This window comes from Prinia subflava, chromosome 14, assembly GCF_021018805.1.
Source record: "Prinia subflava isolate CZ2003 ecotype Zambia chromosome 14, Cam_Psub_1.2, whole genome shotgun sequence".
NCBI classification, from domain to species: domain Eukaryota; kingdom Metazoa; phylum Chordata; class Aves; order Passeriformes; family Cisticolidae; genus Prinia; species Prinia subflava.
This window is the reverse complement of record NC_086260.1, coordinates 10,183,875-10,205,619: the sequence shown is the minus strand read 5'-3', so window position 1 is coordinate 10,205,619 and position 21,745 is coordinate 10,183,875. Positions and strand designations below refer to the sequence as shown.

General features: G+C 43.0%; 1 long non-coding RNA gene across 1 annotated transcript in view; it reads right to left on the bottom strand.

Moving 5' to 3' along the window:
• Positions 1-8,632: 8,632 nt before the first annotated feature.
• LOC134558178 (uncharacterized) overlaps positions 8,633-21,745 on the bottom strand; it is a 68,999-nt gene continuing 55,886 nt past the window's right edge. Inside the window, exon 3 of the long non-coding RNA XR_010082294.1 lies at positions 8,633-11,183. This is a non-coding gene — a long non-coding RNA (uncharacterized LOC134558178). The remainder of the gene's footprint in view (positions 11,184-21,745) is intronic.

The following is a 21,745-nucleotide window of genomic DNA, read 5'->3' as shown; positions in this document are numbered from 1 at the left end:
ACCGATCTGCTGAGCACCATGTGTTTAATGTTTTCCTGTGCCTCAAGAGACAGACACTGGTGAATGAACACTGCCTTGCCCTGCCTGGAAGCTCTGACCTGGCAGCAAAGTGGTTTGGAGTAATGGAAGCCATAATAAGTATGTGAGCCCTGAGCTTTCCACATTTGTGGGGTGTGTGGAGCCTGTGGCAGCACTGTTAGTAGTACACTGCATCCCATGGCCTGCCCTGTAATAATAATGTACAGTGACATTAAGACCAGGGCAAATGTTTTGCAGTGTGCACTCCGGGATGAAGGTAATAATTTAATGAGCTTTTGAAGAATTTGCACCCTTCCAGAAAACTCTGCCTGGGAATGAGCTTTAAAACAACTTCCTTCCCATCTATAACATAAGAGACTATCACTCTCACTGAACAAATACCACATCACAAGTACCAGAGAGTGTCTTGTGTACAGGTGCAAAAAGGATCTTGCTGAAGCTCTCCTTCCTTTTCAAATTGCCATATAATCAAATATACTTCATTAACTTGAACTGGAAGAGCCCTCAAAGTCACTTGCAGTTTTTCCAAGAAAAGTGACTTAAAAAAAAGGCAAATCTTCCAACTTTCCCCAGACAGAGCACTTCCTAAAACATCTCTTTAATGCTACAGACCATTGCTATCTTCTTACTGTCAGAATCTAGTTGCAACCTCCCTTCTCCTCCCTTGTCCACTTAAACATCCCTTGAGATTTTTTGCTTTATTTTGATGTTCATTAATACATTTGTTTAATTACCTCTGTTGAAATGCTAACAAGCACCCAGAAAGACATGGTGAATTTGGCTTCAGCTTAGGAAGAGGTTTCAGACTACAGAAATAATGAAGCATTAGGCCAGCATGCCTCAAATAATTGAGATTTTTATAGGCATAAACATCTATACACATGTAGCTGCAGCAGAGGATGGATGAGAAGGCTTTTAGAGTTGCCTTCTCACTCCATTGTTTGTTAATTAGCTATGATAAACATCAACTACCCACTCTCTGAAAGTAAAGAAGGATAAGCAACTAGACTAGAGGTACATCCTTTGGTATTTTATAAATTGCAGTTAAAAGTGTCTCATTCTTAGACACTCAATTGAGTTGGTCTGGTTTACTGAGCTACTGCACATCAGCTGAGCTACATAAATCTTTGCTTTTCATAGATGAGGGGGGAAATGTAAGCTGTGAGCACTGTTAACCCAGATGAATAATACCTAAAGCCCCTAACTGCATATGTCAAAATTGAAACAGGTTGGATCATACCCACTAAACATTAGGAAGGCTAGAGAGCCAGGGAGCAAATCATCAAATCCATCTTAAACACATTTCTTCAGATGGAACCCAGTAAAAGTGCTCATTGTTCTCTCCTGGCTACAGAAGGAATCTTCCTTAAACACTGAATTTTAAAGTAAACAGACAATATGAGTCTTGGAAGAAATCTTCAGCACTAAACAAAGCCTACTAACACTGCCCACCTTTCTGCTTGTACATGGATGTACTGGTTTTGGCTAAACAAGGACAAGGAGGAAGGCTTTTTTTTTTTTTTTTTCAGGCTGCAGTGAACACAAGATCCAAGTGGCTTCAGGGTTCAAGCCTGAGGTGCATTTCTTCTCATCTGTTTAACTACTCTTTTGGCAGAACTGCTTATCTCAGCCCTGCAGCTATGCAGAGAGGTTTGCATTCACAGGAACACTGTGAGAGCCTCTCAAGGGAAACCTGCCTGGCATTTTCCCACATTACAGCCTTAATCCTCAAAGTTCACACTAAGTGCCTCCACTCACTGCATGTTTTGCACGTGGCAATGGATTCTGTGCAAGGAGACACTGAAATATGAGTGTTTAGCATTCCTTTCCTGATGTTGACAATGTGATCCTTTTAGAACAAGGAAAAAGTAAAGCCCATGATGAGATATACTGTTATAGCTTGATAGTTTCCCAGAATAAAATATAGATCCCTTACTCTTCCTTGTCACACAGCTGTTTTGCTTGCCAGTATCTGCCCAGTATCCTGCCCTGTCCCAGGCAGCAGAAAGTTCACTGTCTACCTCTATCTACTGACAATCCATCCTCTCCACAAGTAGTACAGGCACTTCCATAACATGTTCATTTTTCAGGGTGTTACTTCTCCTTTACCTATGCCCAAAGAAATTAATCGTCAAGCTCAAAACTCATCAGAAGATTAAAGCCTTTGGAAATGGAGAGCAAAGTTGGAAAGGGGCAGACTAGCGTGGTTCAGTGTTGCAGAGAGCAGGCTGGATGTCAGAGCCCCACGCTGCGGTCACAGCCAGTGTTGTCACACGGCAGGCACACAGCACACCCCAGGGCAGCAGCTGCTCCACAGCTGGTGCAGGGCTGGCTCTGGCTCACTACACTCCCAAGCACAGCCCCTCAGTGTGTTTTGGCACTGCATGTGGCTGACAATCATTCAAGTTTGGCCACAGTGCAAGCACAAAAGGAACAGAGGTAGTTGCAAGAAGCAGCTCTTTTTTCTTTCCACCTCCAACCCCCGTGTATTGACATGAGGGATAAAATCATCACCTTAATCCAAGGCACTTCTTCAGACAGAGAAACGTGACCTGTCTCTAGGCAGGACAACATTGCCAGATTAGATTGACTACAACCAGCTATAGACAACACTGGTTCTGGGAGAGGTCCTCATAACACATTCCCATTAAGGACCTCCACCCTCACCTCATTCATTTCTCAATGAGTGAAAGCCTGCTGTCAGAGACACAATAATGGCTAAAGGGATAAATGTTCTTCAGAGCATTAAATTCATTACATGCTTCCAGAAATGGTGGGCTAACCTGCTAAACCATTTGCAGTGAGAACATCCAGTAATGGACTTGTCTGTCCCACAGGTGTGGAAGATGGGGCACAAGATCATAACATTTTCCCCAATGGCTGAGAACAAGACACTTAAAACAACATTGTTAGTTAGCTGGCTTCTACCTAAGTCCTTAGAAGACCGTACAAACTGAGGAACACTGAGGTATCCAGTTTAAGGTATGATCAAGTTGTAAATACAATCCTAGCTTGAAATTCACAAGCCAGCACTCCTGTCTCCAAATCTAGCCACTGGCAAAAACCCCACTGATTCAAGTGAGGCCAGAGACTGACCCAGGTTGGTCACAGCTGGGGTTTTCTGACATGATAAAGATTTGCTAAATTTGGAACTCAGTTGTGGGTCAGCTTCCTAACACCATCCATGTTTGGGGTGGCTGTAGCTGGAGTTTCAGTTCTGGCCCTTGTCCATGGAACTGAAAACCAGAATTATGATAATGACAACAAAAATATTCAGCATTTCATGCTCAAAGGGTAGGGTGGCTGGTTCAGTCAGTGCCCAGCTAATCAATGGCACAATATGAACCATGCCATCAATTATTCATACACAAACTACCAATTATTCATACACAAGCTACATATGAAAATATCCTGTGGGGTTCATAGGTATATTTACATTTCTTTTTCTCTAGAGTTTTCCCTATTTCTAGATTCCCCAAACCGCAGTAACAGCAATACATTTTTTAAAGGCTGTTGTGATGCTCTAGAGGCAAGCTGGAGGGGAGACGTGAATGGATACTCCTAAAGTGATCACTTTTTACTTTATTTGTGGCTTTCTGAGCTGTTCCTGTGTGTCCTTTTACCCTCCTGCTGAGGGATTTGGCTGGAAACATCCTCATCACCTGCACTACCTCCTTGATTGTTGGAAGCATTTCCTTGGTGACCAGAAAGTGGCACAGAGGAGTAATTGAATGTGAACTCTTTAAAGGGCTGGCACAATCCCAGTAAATGAGTGATCAGAAAAGCCACTCTACTGAGCAGCCTGAGAGGAAGGAGCATTTTGCAAAGCAACCAGACTGGTAACAGAGGCTCAGGTTTTTTAAAATGGAAACTTCTTGTCCAGAGGATCAAAGTAGGTGCATAAAGAAATACAGAATAATTGTCTCAGAGTGCAAGAGATGCCTGGAGAAGATGCTTCCTTTCCTTCTTGGTCAGGAAGGGGAAATTTGCTTGACCCACATCACACTACTTTTATTAAGGAGCTGATCTTGCTCTGTGCTCAAGAGCTTTGGCTTTCACACTTATCAGTGACTGGAGGTCACCCAGTGTTTTGCAGGAACATATTCCATGGCAGGGTCAGGTTCTAAAGTTTTTGATGTCCAGTCTTTTCTTTGCTGTTAAACATGTCACATATCTGTTTAAAAAAGCATCAAGCTCACTCCAGGGCACAACACCTTTAGGATTTTTCTCAGTGCAGAGAGCTGTGCTATGTGTTTACTCTTCAATGCACTCCTGTGGATCACATACACACTGTGGGCTGGAAAAACCTTACAATGTTCCTTGTACTGTCTTCAGCTCAAGACCAACAGGCTCTTCTACTTATATCAGAGCCCAGTTTAGCTAACTTGAAATAATCTTCTGTATCTCAGCAAAATCTGGCATAATCAATCTCATTTCCTTCCTTTCCATAGGCAGTTTGCATCGATTTCTTGAGCTACTGTCAATCCATAGCAATCTCCTTCCTGCAGCTCTGCTGGTTTTGATTTGAAATTCTCCTCTGGGAAGGGTGCAGTGTTAAATGATCATGTTGGGGTTACCCCCTCAGCACTTTGGCTGGAGGCAGAGGGATGTCATGGCTTCATGGCAATTCTTACAATCAGGAAGATTTCCCAGCACTTTAAATTATGACCCTTCTTCTAAAATGTATCTTCGTAGATCCCATATAAATAGATGACTTGCCCCAGAAATTTTTGGATATGATTCTTTGGCCTATGTCATGAAGGTCAGAGGATTTGTTCATAATGGTCCCTTCTGGCCCTAACATCTATTAATACATGAATAATTTAATTTAGTCCTGTCATCTAGTCTCCATTGTGGCATTAGCTCTTTTCATAACAAAGCAAGGGGTCTGTCATGTCTTGGAGAAAAGGAACAGAGAATTACAGCAGGAACACCATTAAATAGTGAAGAGGCTGTCACATGCCTGATTTCATGTGCACCTCATGATCCAAAGGCAACTGGTGATTTTTCTAGTACTGGATGAAGTGGATTTATTGAGCTCCAGTGTCAGGTTGTAGTTAATGTACCTCCCTGAAGAGGAGGGGGATGCAGAGCCATGCACAGCCCATGGGGGAGTTGCCCATGCTGGAGCAGATGGATGCCTGGAGGAGGCTGTGATTCAGTGGGAGACCCGATGGAGAGAGATGGGCCTTGCTTCCAGGCTGGAGCAGCCTGTCCTTGGAGGACTGCACCCTATGGAAAGAGAAACCCACATAACAGCAGTTTTGGGAGGACTTTCTAACTGTGGGGGGAATTCACGTTGCAGCAGGTAGACCTGCTGCTCGTGAGAGTGGACCCACACTGGAGAAGTTCCCGGAGAACTGTCACCCATGGGAGGGACCCCACGGTCTCACGGAAGGACTCCTTTCCTGGAGCAGTGGAAGAAAATCTCAGTGATGAACTGACCCCAAACCCCCAGTGCCCTGTCTCCCTACATTTTTGTTGGGAAGGAGGGAGGGGCTTGGGACGAGAAGGTATTTTAAGGGCTTATTTTACTTCTCATTATCCTCCACTGATTCTGTTAGTAATAAATTTCACCTTGCAACCTTAAGTTAAGCCTGTTTTGACCTTGAAGTGTTTTCTCCTGCTCCTTATTTGTGTTCAGGAACCCTTTGTTAACTATCTTTTTCATTTTCTCTCCTCTGCCCATCTGTGGCAAGAGAGGGTGAGCGAGTGACTCTTGTGGGTGCCTGGTGTTGGGCCAGTGTCAAACCATGACAATAAGTCAAATATGCCGTAATTAACTCTCTGTGGGTACAGTCATAAGTTCTGTTGATACATCCCAAGGAAAAGGAGCTTACAGGCACTCAGCTTCACTGGATGCTGAAGCTCCGTGGGGCTCCTTACACCTGAATGTGGAAGTTTATCATGGATGTATGCATATATACTGAGTCTTTCCCTCTAGCACCAATCAACAAAATTCTCCCAAGCACTGTATCTGGAAGCCCTTTTAACAGGGTAAATTAAGAAAGCAAAGTAATTCCTTGGGAGTGATTAATCCAGTCACTGTTCCACAGGAACCTGTATCTTCTCTTATATTTTCTCATGGGCATGAAAATCTAGATTTGAAGCCGGAGTCATACACAGACATTTCTAAACAGAGAAAGTCATGCTAACCATCTCCACATCAAGAAAATCACCTACCTGGGGAGCTCATTTAATCCTGGAAGCCTCCTGGAGTGCTCCAAAACATTTTCAAATGTTGTGAAATGAAAAAATAAATGAAAATCCTGAATACTTAACTGTTTAGGTTGCAACCCAACTCCAGGCCAGCTCTAGGAAAGTCATGCTTTGCATGCTCTACAGAGATATTTCAGAGATGTTTCTCCAGAGGCTCAGACACTAAGAGGCATGAAATAAGACACTTGGAAGAGGCAACTCAATTCCATCTTCATCAGTAACAGAGAATTAACTGTTAATGGCTAATAGCTGACTGTAATTACATATTAAGTGGAGTAATGAATGAAGATGAGAAACATGAGAGCCTTCATATACAAAATTATCCAAATTACACAGTCCTTTCTGTTTTCCAAATAGTCAATCAGCAACCTCATGAAAAAGGCTTGTAATAAAAGGGATTTCTGTATTTTATTGTTTCTACAGATATCCCAGGAAAAGCAGCATGTTTTCCCAGAAGTCCAGGGCTGCATCTAAAGCCTAATTTACCTTCGTGCAGCTGAATCAGAAGTCTGGGCCAATAGCTGGGCCAACATGTCATATCAAACAGTAATAAACCTGAAGTCTGATGGTAAAGTTGATTGACAAAGAAGAAATTTCTTGTTCTATGGATATGGCCAGAGTAACAGCATCTCTCAGAAGAGAGATCCTCCTTCTGCTGACTCCAGAGATCTTCATGGGCCACTCAGAATAACCAACCTGTTTATCTCCTGATCTATTCACCACCTCCACTCAGAGGTTGTTCTGGCAAGATCTCACTTTCTGTAGATGTGGGAGCCCAGGCTGGATTTACCCCTTTTCTGGAGAGATTCAGAGGCCTGACACCAGCAAAGGGGACTGTGGGTACCACTAAATGTCACTGTGTAATTTGGGAATCTTTTCTCTGCAGGGACAGCAATAAGCTCTTGGCAGCTCTTCCACCACTGGTTCCGTAATAGTAAAACATAACATTAATCAGAATATTTCCCATGCCTATTTTCCATGATCACCACTGTGGCCCAAAACATGGTCTCATCCACACTCTCTAGGAGCAGTTAGAAAATAAGCCAATTCATTAAAACACAGGCCGGGTCATAGGGTGATAAGAAAGGAATTGGATGGGTTGTCCCTAAGTTCACAGACTCCAGGGGAGTTTAATAACTAGTTTGAGTGGTAGCACTGAAAAGGGAAAGCTCAGGATGTGGAGAGAAAGACAAGAACAAAGCCTGCGACTGTCTCCAGTAAGTAGCTGCAACTTGATGACTGTCATTAGTGCCACTGAAGGGAAAAGAAAGCCCCTGTGCACTCACACAAGTTTCTTCTTGTTGAAACGATTTTCACGTACCATGAACTCCCTGGCTCACTTCAGGGGCTGGCTCACATCACTCCTCACAGACTTGCTTGAGCCTGTATCAGACATACTCCCTCTCTCCATCCTCCTTTCACACCCACTCCTCCCTTTGCTTTCCTGCCACCTCTCTGTCACCCTTTTTTGCAGCACCATCTGTCCAGAATGGATCTGTCTGTTTTTTCCTCAAAGCAAGTTCTTCCTGAGAAGCATGTACACAATTTGAGTGAGTCTAAAACCAAAAACCAGGCTAATGATAGAAAAAAACACATCTTTCTGACTGCCCTTCATTCAGAGTTTGCACCTGCCAAGCATTTTCAACTCATTGCCAGAGGATTGTTGCATCTGCTGGATATGCACTTCATGTTTCTTCTGCTGGATATGCCTTTCACTCAACAAGCCAGTTCTTTCCCAGGTGTCTTTCACATGGGGTCTTCCATGCCAAGTGTCAAACTGCCACCTATGTGTGAGATAGTGGCAGCAGTTCTGAGAGAACAAGCTTGGAAGCAGCAGGCTGGAATGAAAAGAGCAGGAAAAGCTTTGAGATTGAAGAGGACTTTTTGAATGCCTTCCCATCAAACTCCAAATGCCTTCAGTGATGAAGGGGAAAAAGAAAAACCAAGAGATAAATACTCTGCATGCCAGAACTACAGCCAGTGAAACTAAGCACTGCTCCACTGCCATGTGGGTGACTTCAAACACTGACCCTCCCTCACGCCTTCCATTCGGAAAGTTCTACAAAGTGCAGATCCACAGACACACTGGACACCTCTATCCTAAATGCAGAGCAAAAGAGATCCCAGCTGAAAGAAATCAATGTCTATCTCCAGTGGTGCAGTATAAATTTGCACCAGCTTTAAACTTGCATTAAGAAGTATGTTATATAAAGTAAAATTCAGGAAAGGGATTTTCAGAAACCAGAATCAAGCCAAGTTACAGCCAGCTTCTCAATTCCCTCAGCACCCTTTCTTAGGCAGCTTTCCACTTAGTGTCAATGAAAGTTTTGCCCGAGTAGTGAAAAAGTAAAAATAGACTCAGAATTACCAGGATTTGACCCAGAGTCTTTAATACACAGAAATAGACAGACACACACCAACACACACAGAGAGGGCAAACCTCAGGAGTGATAATGAGCTTTGATTTTTCATCAGCCACAAAAATATCAGCTATGCCACCAGTACATTCTACAATAGGGCAATATTTATTTTTGATCCCTGTGGTGATTTCACGCTTACATAATCCAGTCATTCCCCATACAGTAATGGAAACAGACAGCATTTGTCATGGTTTATTTTTTGCATCAGACATTCTTTGCCAGGTACCCATGTGAAGTAAGATGGCAGGGGAATGGCCCTAAATTTCCCTTGTGCTGACACCAGGGAGGCCATGAACAAGCAGTACAGGAGTTTCATTCTTTTTTTGGAACTCTTGCAGGAGCTTCTGGCTCATCTTGCCCCCTTTGCATACCTAGAAGGTGTCATGTGCTATGAGAGTGTATTTGCTGACAGAAAAAATTTGGCCCCAGTGCCCAGAAAAGACTGGTCTCTGCAGTAAGCACCTCTCCTTCTACCTGTATGAAAGGGATTCAAACAAACCTTGGGGTGAGATCACCCTTCCCACAAGTGCCATTATTTTCCTGGGATCTCTGCTAGAAAAGCATTGTTCTATAGAGAATGAACTCAAAGATAGGTTGACCCCTTCGCTGAGCCCTAGGCTGTGGGGTAAATTTCTAGGCAGAGTGAAATGAAAATTCAATGTTATTAAAAGGGACTGACCATTTAATGTTGACACCAACATTAACTACATAAAACAGTTACTTGGTAACCTTTTGTGCATCCATCCACCACCATACTTAGGCTATATAAACATATGACTCTAAAAGAAAACGTGGATCTGGAATGAAGATGCCACTGCTAACTTGACTTCAGATCTGGGTTTAGACCCACTACAGATGTGGGATCATCTGGCAACATTGCTTGTTCTCTAATTCCTTTTAAACCTTTGCTTCAGGGTAATATTTGGACAGATTATTCCTGCTGTTAGACAGTCTTAGAGGGTGAAAGCTGAACTATCAAGAACTTCACAGACTTGTAGTATTGTTCTTTGAGTCTTTTGAAAACAGGCTGGAACAAAAGAAGCTGCCTAATCCTAAGCCTCCCACACTAAAGTAGGATCGCTCGAGTCTGGAATAAAAACCATTCCTGTTATATCTGAGAGAGCCACTCTCTGCACCAGGTACTGAATATCCTGAACCCCAGTGGCAGCATTGAGGAGCTGGGAGCATTTAGTCTTTGACAGGCTGGGCCCTAAGCTTGTGCTTACACAGAACAAAAACTTTCCCTGTGTCTCACCCCACACTTGCTCAGTGCTCAGAGCCTTGCAGAGGGCTTGCCAGGCAGGGGACATTGGGCTCCACAATTTGCAAGCCATGCCCAATGCTGCCCAGGCAGACTGCTAACATCTGACTGCAACAAGGTCGGGGAAAGAACTGGGGTGGGAGAGCTCGGAACATGCCCCCCATGAGCTAGAAAGGCCTGGGTGCAGCTTGAAGGTTTTATTGGCAGGGACCAGAAGATAGCAATGCACTTTAAATCTGCCTTTTCTCTGTAACCTGTATGCTGGTTTTTTTGGTGTCTAATTGCTTACAAACTGTGAAGGGACACAAGGACTGGAGTGTTAGCATGTCTTTTGCTTCCAGCAAATAGGCGTGTTTATTTTTTGCATCCTTGCTGGAAAGAACAGAGCAGACTGTACTGCAGGACTTTGTTACCTCAGGACATATGATCCCCATTCGTATGTGTCACACTCAGACTTACGCCAGCCTGTTAGCAGAGCTGGAATAGTAAAGGCAGCGAGAGACAAGTTGCATTTCCACAACCCTCCAGCTGTCAAGAGGAGCAGAGACTGACAGAAATAAGCTGCATAGAAGAGACAGGCCAAACCAGAAATAATCCATCATGTGCCACAGTTCGCAGATTCCTCAGGATCCTTTCCGAAGAATCTGATGTCAGGCGTTGGGCATGTCAGCACAACTTGCACTTTGGTGATTTTCCATCTGTAGCTGCTGTTTCTGATATTGTATGAAGGGTTACCATTGACACAGAACACTTCAGGAACAGCTGGAGGAGAAGTGGCCAACCCTCCTTTGCATACTGAAAATCTTGCACAGCCAACACCCACAAGACACATTCTGCAAGGCTGGGAATATCTCAGAGAGGCAAGGATAGCAGTTCCACAGGGGTCTCACTGCTCTCACGTGTGTTGGCACCAGGTTGAACATGCTGTGAATAGCAGGCTTAGCCCCCTCCTGGCTGACTTTCAGAGAGATCTGAAGTCACAGAGAAGCCCCCAGAGCCCCACAGACCCCCATTGGTGGTTATGTGACATAGTCAGTGCGTGAGGAGTTGTACTTACAAGGCAGCTGTGGCTCCAGAGCCACACAACCATCTTGAGAAAGATCAAGACATTAATGAGGGGAGTCAAGTAAACAAGCCAGAGAGAGGCAGATTTGTAGTTCTTAGTCCAAGTGGAACATCTGGGCTGTTTTGGAGGGGAGAGTAGCTTGGAGTTTTCAATATCTGGTTTGACCAGCAAAATGGACCTGAGAAAGCAAGAGCAAAACAGAACAAGGATGTTACAAAAAATCTTCCCAGCTTTCCCTGTTACAACTTTCTAAAGTGTTATTTAAGATGGGGCATCCACTATTTTTACCTTTCTCCCTCCCAGAAGATCCCTTTGCTAAAAATTTTGGGGAGTAACAGAAGTCCAAAACCCACACAGGTTCCTTCATCAACAGACAGCACAGACAACATTTCTTTTCTGCCCCAAACCTGGCTAGTCTTGTCCTGCTCATTCTCTCTAAGGCAAATGCCAAATTCTGCAGATATTCCATGGGACCAAACTCTGCTGCCAGCCAGTTCTGTCATAGAAAGGGAGCAGGAATCCAGAGCGTGGCCCTGCCCTGGAGACACTAGTCAGCAAAACAATCTCACAGAAACTAAAGTTTGGATCACCCTGACTGCTCACATGCACATTTCACCATCACTCCTCCACTTGCTCTTCATCTCCATTCCTATCTATTCGCAACCATGTTAGGCATTTCAACAAGTATGAGGAGAAAAGGATCTGTGAAATGAAGACAGTTAAAAAAGAAGTAAATTGGTATAATTAGGATTATTTTGGAAAGAAAAAAGCCCTCAGGAAATAAGAGTACTCATGACTGCACAGTTTCATCGCATTTCTCTTCATTGTGAGGCTACAGAACCACAAGCATTACAGAATATGGAAGGAAGCAACTCATGTTCAGAAGTAAAACATTCATGGTCATCTGGATAGACACTGAACAATGCACTGAACAAGAAATTAAAAGGTATTTAAGAAATATCAACGAACAGAAAGATGAAACACAGTCACATTTCTCAGCCTCATGTCCCAGCAGCTGAACTTTCTGTCCCCTTCTGTCATTTAATCCCAGTTTTTCCCAAGTCATCAGAGTGCTTCAAAGGAAACTGTTCACCACAGTGCCCTGCACAGCCCTCCTGTCTCAAATTTAACACCTCTTGAGCTACTGCCTTTCATACCATTAAAAGGGCCTTATGGGTATATTTTAGGCACTAAGTGATCATTTGCAGCATTTACTGCAACAAGCTCACGGCTTCCTTTCTTGCGTTTACCAGGGGAAGTTTGGTTTTTCTTTTAAAATCTTCCTGTTCTGATTTTAAAAGGCTTTTATTCCCTTGCCCACTACCTCAGCAATGTTTAGTATTCTTCCACAAAGTCATTCTGCCTTCTATTCCTCTCATTCAGTTGTTGCAATTGAGTTGTTGCAATCTAGCAATCAGAGTGAATGGACAGATTCTTGCACAGGGCTCTCCACAAGATGTTCTCAGCCCTCTCCCTACCCAAGTGCACTCCCTGTTCACACAAAGAGAATTAGGTCATCTGTTTGCAAGTGTACACAACAAATGCTGCAGCAACAGATGTTATAGAACTGTGGGCTGTTCTATAACAGTGATGCAGTTTACCATGACCCAATTTTGAGTCACCATCTATACCACTGGTGTTCCAAAATGTAGGAGCTTGACTTAAAAAAAAGAAAAATTCACATTCATTCCATGGAAGGCTCTGTGGATGGTTCTATGGTAGAAATGTTCATACAGCTGAAGAAAAGAGAGAGAAAAAAAGAAGCATTTGTGTAAAATAAGATGCAGAGCTGCAGCTGCCAGCATTGTCCAAGCCATGATGTTAATGTTTGCCACATAAGCGTTGGGCAGAGCTTCAGCACATGTTGCACTACAGCAAAAATCCACATTTAAGTCAAGACTGGGGTAGCCAAGTATGCCAATGGAGATCATCACTGGTTTGTAGAGCTCAGTTCTACCACTGTGTGCTGGTTTTGTCTGGGAAAGGGTAAATTTTCCTCACAGTAGCTGGTATGGGGCCATGTTTTGGATTTGTGCTGAAGAGTGTGTGGATAATAGAGGGATGTTTTCATTAATGCTGAGCAGTGTTTGCACAAGTCAAGTCCTTTGGGGGGGTCTCTCACCCACCCCACCAGCAAGTCAGCTGGGGGTGCACAGGAATGTGGGAGGGGACAGATGGGACAGCTGACCCAACGGATATCCCACACCACATTGCATTGTGCTCAACTCAAAAAACTCAAGGAAGAAAAAGGAACAGGGGATACTGGGAGTGGTGGTGCTTGTCTTCCACGGTGACCGTCATACACACAATGGAGCCCTGCTTTCCTGGGGATGGCTGAACATCTGCCTGCCCACAGGAAGGGGTGAATGAATGCCTTGTTTTGCTTTGTTTGTGTGCACGGCTTTTGGGTTACTTACTAAATCACCTTTATCTCAGTTCATGAGTTTTCTCACTTTTCCAGTTCTCTCCCCCATCCCACTCCCCCATCTCTGCTCAATAGCACTGCCATGAGATGCCAAAGCTGGACAGTTCAGCCCTCCATATCTTCAGCTCTTTATTGTCTCATGTATTATCAGCCAGCAGAAATGGTCACAGAAACATAATCTTTTAGTAAAATAAATAATAACAAGCTAGCCTATCTAGAGGAGTTTTTGGAAACAATCCCTTCACTTAATCAGGAAACAACACCCTCTGAAGTCAACAGGATGACCTATTGCCACTAATTCCCATCTCAGGCAAAGGAGATGAGGTTCATATTTCTAATCAACTTCACCACCAATGTTTGATATTTCAGTGACTCACTTGGACATAGCAGGGAACCCCAGAGGAGAACCCAGGAATGGAGATCCCATAGCATCAGCATCCTTGTTTTTCAAGTAACTTCATCTAACTTGCTTCCATCCAAACCTTTCCTCCTTTCAACAAAACTTTTCACCAGTCCAATTCGAGCTCCAAAGCCTTTCTCTTTTTTGTTTTTTTGTGGGGCCCTCGTGAAAGTCTTGGACTCAACCAGCACTGGGAATTAGACTGTACATGGCTGTCCTAGCACAGAACAGAGAGAACATGATGTAATTTCCATTTTTCTCCCATTTGTGCTCTTTCAAAGCCCCATACTACTTATGGTTTCCACGCCACGTATTCTTCTGTCCGTTGCCATGGTGCAGCCACTGGTTTGTCATTAATATTGTGGGTAACTTCAGATCCTTGACCTCAGGGCTTTCAGAGCTTTTCATGGTGTATTTTCCTCTTGATTGAATTGCTCTGCATTCCCAAGCACAGCTAAAACAAAAATAAAACACTGCTGCTTTTGATGGTGAAAATTCATTTCACAAAGACTGGCTAGCAAAGGCTGGAAACCCATTGAAGAACAGCAGATTAAAAGGAAAACAGCCATTCTCTGCAGACGTAGCAACTGTGGCACAGATTTAAATTTACCTACAGCATCTGAGTCAAGTGATGGTCCCCAGGGCCCATGCATGACCTCAATATCTGGCGCAGTTCTGATCCTAATAATATGCCAGCCCAATGGAGAGGACCTCAAATCGTTCTGTAAATTCTCATCCATGAAGTTTCACAACAGTTTTAGGAGTTACTTGTTCCCAGATCACAAATTGAAAGACAGGTACAGAAACAGAAAGCTGAATGAAGATGTAGCTCCTGGCTTCCCATGCATTTGTCCTGCCTGCAGGCCTGTGCAAATGGTTTTGTGTATGTGAATTTTGCCCAGTTGGATTATTATTTAGACAGCAGTTGGTAAGTCAAGTGTTGTCTGTCATTTTCTATATTCAAGTCTTGAATTTACTGACAGCAGAATTTCATCTCAAGTATTCTTTAATGCTAGTGATAATTCTCACTTCAGAAAGCAGTATTTTGCTAAAGTCTCTGAGAAATGAGCAAGTTTACATACATTAGACTGAATCTGTGGTATCCCTGATTAACAGAAGTATGATGACTTTTTTTCCAGCTTTAAGAAAATAGCCATTACCATGAAAAATGTATTAATTGTCATATGAATAGGAAATTGCCAAAGCTAAACTATTCTTCAAGTGAAGAGATTTTATAAACTGCATGGACTTAAAGATGGTGCTTTCACACAAGCTCTTTCTGTTAAATGGGATCCCAGAAACATGGATTTGCATTTAAAAGGCCTAAGCCATCACATTTCTGAAGGTCCAACCCTCCTGCCCAGTCTGGCAGTAGTTTTTTTGGTGAGGGGCCCTTCAGTATATAAAACCCCAAGGGAGCAGCAGAATTAGCGTTTTCCTTTTTTTTTTCCCTTGGGGTATTATTTGTTTAAATGGAAAAATGCATCTATTACCTGCTTGGGGAAGATGCTTCAGAGGATGCAAAAAACCTATCTATTCTACAGGCAATGCAATACTGTATGTGCCAGCCAGGCCGTTTTATGCACTTAAAAATGCCTGTAACAGAACTGGGAATGACATTAAGCACTTGATCATATCAGAACCCATACAAACACCTGTCAGGAAAAATAAAGAGCAGCAAATGGACAGTAAGACACAAAGCCTGAGGGGTTTTCTGGAAATGTCAATGGAGCGAGGAACAAGCAAAATATAGAAGGACAAGTAACACAAAGTTATATACATACTCCTAGGATTTGGGATCTGGTTGAACACACGTTGCCACTGAAGCAATTTGAGGACCACTCTCACTTCCATAGTGTCTCCCCTAGCCTCCTTCCTGGGCAGGACAGCTCTGTCCCAGACACAGTACAAAGCCATATCACAAGTGCTTAGGGACAAAAGCCTCCCCTGCCACCAACACGTCCCTCTTGCCAGAGGCTGGGAGTAAAGCCAATCCCACAGCTTCTTCCCAGCAGAATAAGGACTCCCTTTAGGATTTGCTCAGTCAAGAGGACACTCCAGCTGGCTCCACTCTCTCAGAAGCCTGTACTCCTGTATATCCATCCTGCCAGGCCAGCTACAGCAGAGCCGCTCTCACTCGTGCAGTGAGGGTGAGTTGGCTGTGAGATCCCTCAGGCAGCCCATTTGAAAGCCTTTCATTGGGAAGGCCAGGCACATTCCACTTGAAACAAAAACACTGCCTGACAAACAGCCTTGTTCCTCAGATCTCTGGCTGGAATAAGGGAAAAAAAAAAAAAAAGGGAAAAAGAAAAATTAGAAAAAATACAAAAAGGAAAGGGGGGGGAAAAGGCTATGAAATCCCAGATCTCCTCAGGGAAAAGTGTCTCTATGTGCGTCAGTATGTCTGTACCTGACATTTGTTCCTATAAAAGCAATTAAAAAAAAAAGGTTTTTATTAAAAAAAATTCTTATGTTGAGGATTTATAGAAGCACAGTAGAAGTGCTGAGAAATGCCAGATATCTCTTCCTGGGTTAAATCCTGTGAAATGCTGAACATTGTCACCTCCTTCTGAATAAGGCAGTTTAAACCCTTGGATCATAATTTAGTTTTCCTCATATTATCAGCCCCACACTCACAATGAAAATGCTGGCTTTGGATTCAGGTACCAGCCTAGTGCTTCCCACTATCAGAAGAGGGTTTTTGTTTATGGGGATGTTTTAATGCATTTATGAATAAAATAATGCTGTAAGTGGGACCTCTGTCTATATGTTGAAAAAGCCACATCTGTTCCCACAGAATGAACCATGCAGGATTAGCCTAATAAATTCTGCTGTAAATTAGATTCATAGCACCTTACTACATGTAGGAAGAGAAAAACGCAGGGTACCTGATGAAATAGAGTTGCCCGGCCATTCCCAGGCCCAAATCCATCCATCCATCCATCCATCCATCCATCCATCCATCCATCCATCCATCCATCCATCCATCCATCCATCCATCCATCCCAGAGGAGAACCAGTCCTACCATGAAGCACATAGAAACATAAGAACACAATTTCCATATTGTATGCTTTGGCACCTTCTCTGCTCCAGAGGGGTCAGAATTCAGCATAGACATAGAACTTCACCTCCTTATCATAGAGGAAAGATATTAAAGAGCCTCAAAAAGGATTTTTTTTTAGTTGAACACATTTCAGTAGACAAGATTTCTCCCACACGGAGAACAGGATGCTGGAATGGAAATAGCTTAACACGTTTTATAAATGTGTTAAGCATGAATCAAGGCATGAATTAAGGTAAACAGCAGGTGGTGAACAAGCTCCAGTCGTGCTGTTTGTGTGCTACACTTATTCTATGATGATACAATTTCATCACTGTTGATTAACTAATTTTGTTAACATCTAGAGTAGTCATCTCTCAGGGCCTTGAGGTCTCCAATTATTTCTTTGCCAAAGTTATGACCTACTTATACATCATCCAATTACCTAACAGTGACAATAAATATCACACCTAGTAGTTAAACTGCAGAAATGAAAGTCAAAAAATAGAAATTTTGTCCTAGCTCTGTTACTCACTTGCTATTTGTAGCCAGCTCAGGCCACAATTTCCTCATAACCACTAATCTGGGAATTCCTGTTTCAGACAATCAAGATCTCTATTTGACATCAAGAGAAAATATAGATACTCAGCAAATCAATATCTCAGTGCCTCCAAGTGAGTTCCCAAAAGCAGTAGAGTCCTACAATTCTGTAATGATTATTTAGCCATTGAATCAGATATAACAAACCTCATGAACCAGATGATTCCTGCCTGATGTTCCCCCCTAAAGATGCCTGGAACAGCTGCAGTGCAGATCCCTCTTTCCTGATGCAGCATCCCATGCATGAAATGCACCGTAGTAGCCACTCAGCTTCATTTCTTACATGGAGACAAAACAAGGGATCATATTTTTGATTGGGGCTGGGCCCAATTAACAGCCCTGAGGCCAGAGGAGCAACAAAACAAAAAAAAAAAACCCATCCCCAGGTGCATCTGTAGGCTGAGGAAAGCCACAGTGTGCTGCCTTGTGGAATGGGGGGGAAAAGAGCTCTGCAACACAGGGACAGTGTGTGTCTACCTCACACAGGCTGTGACAGATCTGAGGAGTGCAAACAGATTTTAGTTCCTTTATGGAAAAAGTGCTGCACAACTCTCCATTCTTGTGCTGTTCTCTCAGGTAGCACAGTAAGTTTTTGCTGCTTGTTTTCAGTCCTGTAGCCTGCTTAAAGGAAATATTGTTCCACTAAAGACGGAATGTGCTCTGGGCAGCTGAGCTAAAAGCAGAACTTCGTGCTGAAGCTGGAACAAGGTGAATCCTTTACACCATGGCACCTACTCATGGTATAATGTGCAAGCATGAAAAATGAAACCAGCTGAGTTCTGCACAAAGCTTTTGTGTGTGTCTGTGTCTGATGTGCTCTGTGAATCTTTTGTCACAGCTCAAAGTGCTGTCCCCCAAGAGGAGCAAGTTTTTCCTTTCCCTCAACTGTGTTTTATGGTTTTATTCTAATTTTACAACCCGTCTGTGACAGCTGGTCACACAGTGTGTCTGGCATGAATAAAGCCCAGGGACCCTTTGCCAAACTTCTACGCAATGTGCTGAGCTTAATGAAATGTGTCAGCTCCACTGTGAATCGTGCATTCATGGAACTGAATGAATCCGAGTTTTCAGGGAAAAATTAAGGGATACATAACTGCACACAGCAAATTGGGAGGGGTGGATAGAGGAGAGAAATCCCATAGAAACACTTAGCAGCTCTACTAATAGTCAAATAGATCCTTATAGCTGGTATTTAATCAACCTGTTTGAATATAGATTTAAAAGTACCAGCCACTGCTGAGGCCTCAGGGGAGACCAAGTGTGGTTCAGTGGCTGAGTTAAAATGCTGTGTCCCAGTGGTCAGTGTTATAGTGCAGCTCTGCCACACACATCCAGCACAATCCCAAGAAGGTCCCATAATTTTGGGGCCTTTCTCTCCCATTTATAAAACAGGAACAAAAGTGCTTCATTCTGGCTCTAGTTGCTTCTCTGATCTATTGAGGTTTTCAGCCCGGCAGGGCACTGACTATTCCTGACACTCAACAGTGTCTAGTCAGTACTTGAAGCTATTTTTGTATTTGGGATAGGACAGACATCTGAGAGAAGCAAGGTACACAAAGCAAAGTGCATGATGCAAACTGGATTGTACTCTGGGGAACACAAAAAATGCTAATTTTGACAGAAAAAGAGGACTTCAAAGGGTTTAAGATTTTCCTGAATCATTCAATATGTGAAAATCATGGTACCATTGCATTTCTCATCCTTGTAGTTTCTTGCTAGAAATCAGTCTATCAGTAAAAAAATGAATGTCTTGATTCTCTGTTGGAAGGAAAAGGAAACAGGAGTGCTCAGCATCCCTGAAAATCAAGCATGGTCTGGGAATTTTTCTGCCCTAAGAGATTCATAGGGAAATGGGGAAATTGTCACTATTACCTGCTGTAAAAGGGTTGCTCAGTTTTCCTTCTCCTCAATGTTTCCAGTTAATTGTCAGCTAAACAGCCCCAAAACTAGACTTAATTGTGTCAGACTGAACACTCTGCTCCAAAGTGGGGAGATCTGTAGGAAGGCACCTGATGTCCATGGCTTGGTCCTGCTGCAGTTTGCTGTCAAAGTCAGTCTGATATTTCTGGATTTGACAAGATGCTATCTGACCTTGACATGTCAAGGAAAACAGTAAGCACACTTGCACAAACATTGTAAAACAGGAGGACAGATGTCAAAATGTGGATGTCCTTTAAGTACAGTTAAAAGTCAAAGACAGAACTCCTGTCTTTGGAGGATATGTTAACTCTGCTTTCCAAGCTTTTCACCTCTCACCAGCAGCTTTTACCTTAGAAGTGCTTTACTAAAGAATTTAGCCTTAAAATATCCTTTTAGATATACTATTTTACATTAAGGGAAACAGAAGATTAAATGACTCCTGAAACTTTACACTTGTGTTGGAATCAGATATAAACCCCAGCTATCTTTGCTCCACTCCTTGGCTTTAGCCCAAGGCCATATTTTTTCACCTCTTAAAACAAGTCCTGCAGACATGTGCTCAAGAAGAGAAACTTCCTCTGCAACCAAGAGCCCTCAGGCTGTAATCATAGCTCTGAACTCTGCCAGCCTGCCACAGGCACTAGCAATGAAAAACAACAACAACAAAAAAATCCACAGCCTTTTGAGAAAACACTCTCAAAAGCAGCCCAGTTCCCATCACACTGTCTCCAGCCACCTTCTTTATGCACCTGAACCAACTGCACCATCCTCCTTGTCCCTGAACTCTCCTTCTCCTTCCACATCTGTTGCCTGCAAATCTTCCTGTCATCACCTCCTTCTTTTAAATTCCAAGATCTGGATTGCATCCCCATTCCTTCAGGCCTTGATCACTTCTGGCCATGAGGGACAGCAAACTCCACTTCTTCCATGGAGCCTTATCAGCTGCCCACAGCAGTGACCTTACCAGGTGCAGAGTGTAACTTTGCAACTCCTCGCCCTACATGGAAGGGTGGGACAAGGGCCAGTCCCACCCCGATCAGAGCCTTGGAGATTCAACTGCATCAGGAACATGAGATCCCACATGTAACAGGATGGAGTCTAGTACAGAGCTACTGGGACCCAGGCTAGCACTCACAGCCCTCTGATTTCACCAGCAAGTTTTTAATACTAGACAAGTCTTGCCTGCAATGTACTGCTTAGATCCCACTGGTTCTGGGATCCAATTCAAAATAATCCTTTTGGAGTTTCTACTTCTCTCTCTTTCATTGCTCTCTCTATTCCCTTATGCTCTTTATCATGACACAAATGGTGCAAGACCTTTCTACTGTACAGAGAGCCACAGGGTCTTCCTCTTCTGCTCTGAGTATGAGGTTTTGAATACTTAAATCTATTCCAAGTATTTTTAACCAAAGCTTTATGCAATTACTAGCATCTATTCTCACAGTCCTGCATGTCATTCTGGAGATGGCTTGGGAGTAAGACTGATTCTAGGCCATGGCAGTGCACTCTGTGTTGAGCCTAATGAAAGCAGGGTTTACCCAAGAGGAAGGATTAATTTAAGTGTCCTGTATCTCATCTATAGCAATATTTTTAATTCATATGTTTGTAGGCAAGCCAACCTGTTCAATTCTACTGACCTGTGCAAGAAATACATTTTTTCAAACAAATTCTCACTGGGATACTTTTCTTTAGCATCTCTGGCAAGAAGGATCTGAGGTGATTTAGTTATGAATCTTATAACTTGCTCTGGAAGTGTGCTTAATGATGGTTAGGTTCTGAGTTTGTAGAAGTGTTTTTAATTACTATGAAAAGAAAAAAAAAAGAAGTCAAAGCTTAGCCAGCTGCCAGAGCTTCCAGAGGACTGACTACATTCACAAATCTTGTAATTTTTTTATGTTCATTATGAGGATACTACAAAAAAAAAAAGGGCAATCACATTTTGGCCAACAAATTAAATGCTTATTCAAAGATTAATTCACATCATCTGTACTCCATTAGATGTTCTCCTCTGCCAGGGAATATAATGCAATATTTTCAGGGGGAATAGTTGCTGCTATTGCCAAGAGCTTGCAGTTTACTGGCTCTTGCAGCACTGACATGGGAGTCACTGGGCTATGGGCACAGCTAGAGCAGATAGTGGAGCAATATTCAGTATGAAACATATGGAGCAAATCTGCTTCATTCTGGTGTTAAAAGGTACTGATTATGACCCTGAGAAGCAGCCAAGTGACAAGGGGGAAGCAAACCCATAAACCAATAAAAGTTTATCTTTCGTTGTATCATGAATTAACAATTTGTCGCAGCTGGATTTGGGCTCCCCCTCCCCCAGTTACAAATACATCAAGATTTCATTT